Consider the following 6,682-nt stretch of genomic DNA (forward strand, 5'->3'; position numbering starts at 1 on the left):
AAAATGGACCGCCACTTTCTTCCACCTAAACTGCGCTTCTGACTTCTCCATTTATCATCGCAGAAGCTCGCAGCATTGTAGGAATCAGTGATCACACTTCGGACGCAATCGAAAGTAATAACTCTTAAATACTCGAGAAGTCCCAACATATTTCTTAATCAATACTTCAACGAAAGCACGCCATGTGTTGCCGAGGCGTAACCAGGCCTGTAGCCAGATTTTGTTTTACCAGGGGAGGGAGGGGGGGACGGGGGACGGCTCACTTATTGACTATCTTCCTTATTTTAGAAACGATTGAATATATGAACAGTGCAACAGCAGATGCAGCGGAACTACGGAAGCAGGAAACAAGGACAGCAGAGGGCACTGCCAAGGACCCGGCTTTGCAAACAGCCAGGGCAATACAACTTAATAAAACACTGTGAGGGGCAAAAGAACAATAAAAAGAGCCCGTTGTACTATAGAAATGAACTTATGAAGCGTGGGAACTTGTGCAAGTTGGTAGGACATGACCGAATATACGAACAGCGCAGAAAAACCACTTATTTTTGTTGCTTACTTTCAGTGAAATCCCCTCCGTGAGAATTTAGGGAGTGGGAAAGGGGGGGACTCCCCTCTTGGCTACTAGCCTGCATGGTGCTATAGCGATACCATCACCTGCTTGCGACGCAGTGTCTTTAGTGGCTCGCGTATCCTTAAACTGTCAATAAATCTGCCGTGACCAATACTGAAGAGATATTTCTTCGCATACGCGCATACCAACAGTATTTCAGAAATAGTAGGAAAGGGAAGATGGAAGTTTGCGGTGAAAAATCCGTAAACAAGGGGTTGTGTCAAGCCGACGTTTCGACACGCTTCCTTAAGACTAGAACAGATAGATCTCTTCTAGCCTTCAGGAAGTGGTCTAGCCTTGAGGAAGACGTACAAGTGGACACGTCTTAATCAAGGCTGAAACGCTTCCTTAAGACCAGGACAGATCTCTTCTAGCCTTCAGGAAGTGTTCTAGTCTTGAGGAAGACGTACAAGTCGACACGTCTTCCTCAAGGCTAGAACACTTCCTTAAGACTAGAACAGACAGATCTCTTCTAGCCTTCAGGAAGTGATCTAGTCTTGAGGAAGACGTACAAGTCGACACGTCTTCCTCAAGGCTTGAGCACTTCCTTAAGACTACACCATGCAGATCTCTTCTAGCCTTCAGGAAGTGTTCTAGACTTGAGGAAGACGTATCCACTTGTCCAAACGTCGGCTTGACACAACCCCTGTTTACATATTTTTCATAACAGTATTTACAGTCATTCGCAATGTGTCTTTAGATATTGTACACTAGTCAATGGTGCCCCAGGTAGCGCTCAAATAGCCAATGCAGTTTTCAATAAAATTTTGGTGGCCCATATTTTATAGAGTTATGTAGCAGTTCAACTACCCGTCAATTGAGAAATGCGCAATGTGTGATCGATACTGTGTGAATCATGGTTCTATAGCTCTCCAAAAGTCAATAGTCGATTGCCATTTCGACAAATTTTGAATGGCCAGAGCACATTCATGAGCCTCAGTACGTACATTTCTGCATTCTTGAACAAACGCACTATATATGTGCAGCAAATGTGTTAGGCAAAATTGACCTGCCCCATTTCAATACTTTCTTTTTTTTTTGTAAAATCCAGTAAGCCGGCCTGTTTGGCTGGTGCCAAATACCACGTGACAATACGGACGCTGCACTGAAGCGTCCCACAGTTTGTACACTGCCACTGGATACACAACGGAACAAATGCAAAGCGCTAATATGTTATCGTTGCTTACAAAATGGCGGCCTTCATGGCGTAAAACACTGTATTCCTATATGACAGCACCCACGCAAACAGTTGCTACAACACTTACTGTATATGCCGTGGAATGTTGCTTCAGTTGGGCGTCTTCGGTTTTGTATTCGTATCCAAACGACGTTCATGGGATTTACAGACGACGGCTTGTGTATTCAAATGCGATCACTGTGGCATGCAGCAAAGTCGAATGCATACACGCGTCAAACGCCATTCTACAATTCGATCAAGAAACGATAACACAAACAACTGATGAACAACTGAAAACACGTATACTTGTTGCATTGCGGTTGTTATGCATGTACGTCTTCTCTGGACTACTGCGTGGAAATACAAACGATGACGTCGGTACCTCGACTGTGTTTTTTGGATGGTCACGAATATGTATACGTGGTGTTTAACGTCCCAAAATCACCATATGATTATGAGAGACGCCGTAGGGCTCCTTAAATTTCGACCACCTGGGGGATGGTCACGAATATACTTACAACAGCCCCAAAGCACTGCATATAGCCCTAAGGGAACTTCCTTGAGAAGGTGCGTCAGCTTGCATATAATTGTCAACAAAATCGGCTAAAGTGATTATAAACGGCGGCTTAAGGGTATGTTAACGCTGGCTACGTTGGTTAATGTTGGTTTCTCAATGCAAATTCAGTCATTGAGTTGACTGCCACATTTGTTTGATCCTGCAGACTTCTAATAATCGTATTGTACCACCTCATTCTCCCATAACCGATGAGAGGACAAGAAATGAACATATCAAGAGGACAGAGGGCTAATAAATCATTCACATAGTTTAACCAAAGCATTTCAAAGCGAAATGCTTACCGATTCCGGCTCCTCGGGCCATGCATGCATGGTTTTTACCAAAAGAGTGCACGGTTATCAGCGTACCAATGATCGTCGTCTGCTTGATCGTCTGTCTTTTAGCCGCCATCTTGGCATCGATAGCAGAATTCAGTCTTCGAGGCGCACGCCGTTGAGCATTCATAAAGAGGGAATTCCCAACCACGACAGCCTAGACCGTGATCCCTGTGGGAAAGTAGCTTATGTCACGTTTATGTACGGTGCCAGGTCGCGCGCTCTCATAAAAATCGGCAGCACCTAGCCAACTGCGGCTCTTGATCTCGAAGAAAGAAGGCATGCAGATGCGACAGCGCGTAGGGGATTAAAAGAGTTTAAGTGAATGCTCCAGTGGCTATTTCGCCGTTGCTTGTATAAAGTCTGAAGATATATTTTCCGTACATTAGTTATGGGGCCATATACGATTGAGCCCTTCTGACGTTCTTTAAAGAGGCCCTGCAACACTTTTTGAGCATGGTCAGAAAACGCTGGCGATTGGTAATAGAGACTCCCGACAACACGCGAGCCAATTAGTATAGTGCAGCATGCGGCCTGTTATTCACAATAAATTATCAAGGTCGGCTAAAAACTGTTTTCTCTTATCTCGACGAATCTCAAAGACACTCAAAAATCACTCGTAAAAAGCTGATCTATCAGCCATTGGCTGTTTTGAACATGGCGTGCTTGGTCGTTACAGAATCGCCGCGGGAGGCTGCGACTTGTCTACACGTGCGCACGCGATCACACTAAAAAAGCCGCGCATTCGAAGAAGAAAAAAAAAAGAAAAAAGTGATCAAGGTCAAAGGGCGCGCGTGACGTTTTTCTTTGCCCCTGCCATCCGTTCCTGCTTAGCTTCCAGCGCTTTCGTCGGGACGAAAGAAGATACAATGCAATTGCAACATGCGACAAATCTTTGTATCTCCACTCGCACTAGATGGATTCTTAAAAAAATTGCGACGTTGAATTCGTGAGGCATTAAGCTCTTCCACTGAATTCATGCCATGGTTACGTGAAAAAGTGCTTCAGGGCCCCATTAAGGCGATGGAATCGAGTGACCGCCTGTGATATACACTGCACGGTACATCTGTGTTGTGAAATGTGTGCGGTGTTTCTCTTCCGTCCTTTCATTTCCCTCTATATGAGAAGGACAGTAAACATGACGTAGTCTATTTAACCTCCCTGCCCATTTTTGCATTCTCTCTCTGTTCCACCGCTGCATACGCATGAGCCCATTTACTGACAATTTTTGTCTCTTTCACTTTTTTTCCTCTCTCTCCTTCATCTTTATGGTTACTTTTCTCTTCCTCCAGCATAGGGTAGCAAACCGGGCATGCGCCTGGTTAACATCTCTGCATTCTCTCTTGTTGCTCTTGGTGCTGTATCACCATCATCCCTATATTACCATGCATATGGAGGGTGCCCCGGATATCTTTAGCCAGACTTTAAAAATAGACTGACACATGTAACTACTACACGACCAAATGCATGTTGCTCACCGTAGCCTGGAGTTAGTCAAACATTTTTTTCTCAAGTATTGTTTAATTATATCTTTTAATTAACTAACTTTTGAAGGAACAAGGATGGATAAAAAATTCAATGAGAAAGTTGTAGATCGGTTTGCAAAACCTCCGATTAGACCGCTTTGAACTTTATATCTGTTAAGTATTAGTGTTTTTACGCTAATTACAAATGCCGGCGAAATACAAAAAAATACCACGTGACAAAACCCCCTCGCGCGCCAGTGCGCACGATGATTCTAGTGCTACCTAACAGACAGACAGACAGGCAGACGACCGCTTCACCTCACTCATCATTATTCACTCTGTAGATATGCTGTGATTTTTTATGCAGCTTTCCGTGACTAAACCACGATATGATTATGAGACAGGCTGCACTGGAAGACTCCGGAAGTTTCGACCTAACGCGCACTGACATCGCACAACACACGGGCCTCTGGCATTTCGCCTTTACCTAAATTCGACTGCCGCGGCTGGGGTCAAACCCGCAACCTCCGTATGAGAAACCGAGTAACCATTCAATACTGCGTATGAACGGACAGAAACTACAGGCGTGCCGACACGTTAGTGCCAGCTGGTCCAGTTTATATATAGTGTATACATCGGGTCTTTTACTTGTCCGAGAGAACATTAGAGAAAAATCGCTCATGACGGGTAGTGTGCAGACAGAGAAATGGACCTTTTTTTCAGGAGACCATCTGCGCATGCGCAACGGCGGTGACGTCACTCGCGCCGTGCTTTTTTGGGAGCGCCATTAGGCACCATATCACCATGGTTGGCAACATTTGCAAATTATCACGAGAAATACCTTGCACCCGAGATTTTCTACTGGCCACCAGTTTCGATTTCGGCTATAGAGTAGCTGTTGGAACCCGAAAAGGCCCATTCAGAATATTACGGCCTCAGTCTGCCCTAAAAAAATTATTTCGCAAATCTTGTAGGTCATTTACATGCAAGGTGCTGCGCTATTTCCGAGGACAGCCGGAAACCGTGCCCTTTTCTTAGGTCCCGTACAAACTACAAGCTCACTCACTGTCCCCTTTTGCGAGGGGAATTACCTGTTGGCGTGACGATGCTACGTTACAGAATCTCCACGACATCAAAGGGCGCGGAGTGGGGATGACGTCATACATACTTCGCAGAACTCCGTTACGTACAGCACCTCTTATTGAACTGAGGCTAGGTTGTCCATTCACCCGCCACTGCATCATATCACGTGATTAGAACCCTGTATTCTGGTCATGTCGTCATGGCATACGGTTGCTTTGACGGGAATTAACTGAATTTCTTCTTTAGAAGAGACAATTAACCTCTTAAAATACTTGATTATTGACTATCTTCGTTATTATAAAATGTGCGAGAACAAGCTGTACGAGTTATAACAGTAACCTGATTAGCTATAGTATTATTATTGTTCTCATTTTTGTTGATACTTCCTTTTATTACTTTTTTCGGCAGTGTTGAATCAATTTTGCGTGATTCATTGAAATACTACTACTTTTTCGCGATTTCTTGCATGTTTGGAGTTATTTTACTCTGCCCCTCAGCAATGTTTTGATTTATGGACGAAACCGCTGAGGTTTTTCAGACTCACAGTGTTGGAAACTATCCTGTAATTAGTATTAAATACAGCTACGATCTGCGTTCTTCGGTGACGCAAAGTTTGTGTTGTGCCAGCTGATGTATGTATATCTTCAGACGTTTGATTTTGAATACCATTGAATTCATTGTATTCAGGGATCTTACATCGACGACCGTTTCTTTTGTCTTTAGCTTTTAAATTTTAGTGCACCGCTGGAATAGTGTTATCTCAGAACCACGAATAAAGTTTCGTGTGTAATCGCGACGTTCTGATATATATCAAGTCACGTCCACCACTTTTGAGCCACCAACTTCTGATCTGCAGCTAGCGGACTTCCACGGATCGTTAATTTCACTTATTCATTATATTTTTTTCTAATATGGCTTGTAAGCTTTCAGTCATAAAGCAACAACATTTTCCATAAGCCCACTGATTTTAATTGAAACACACCGAGGGCATTGCATAAGCGTTCAGCGTTGAATTATCAACCTTGCAATGCTCTCGATTTTTTTCGTAATGCTCTGGCTGCTAAGTTCTACGAGGAACTTCAGGGGAAATGATCAGGAGAACAATCTGATCATGAAGCTCTGGGGAAAAAAAAAAAAAGTTTCTAGCTCTGTATTTCGTAAACTGCCGCTGACTTTTTTGCCGCAATCGCACAACATGTGAAAGTTTTGGATAAACTGCTTATTCACTATTGCAGATTTCGAACCGTGAACAACTTATAACTACGGCGTTGGAACTGTGCACGAGGCATTCACTGACGAGGCCTTACGAATCGCGTCAGTTTCGGTTTCGGAGAAGGCGGTGAACTCACCTGAACCCGTGACTAATTTTGGCCGCGAGAACTCTAGCGCATCGACCACCGTCACAACGTTCGGATCGATGGCTGGGGAAAAGTAAGCGACCCCCAAAGAGGT

Source organism: Rhipicephalus microplus, chromosome 8 (genome assembly GCF_043290135.1).
Source record: "Rhipicephalus microplus isolate Deutch F79 chromosome 8, USDA_Rmic, whole genome shotgun sequence".
NCBI classification, from domain to species: Eukaryota; Metazoa; Arthropoda; class Arachnida; order Ixodida; family Ixodidae; genus Rhipicephalus; species Rhipicephalus microplus.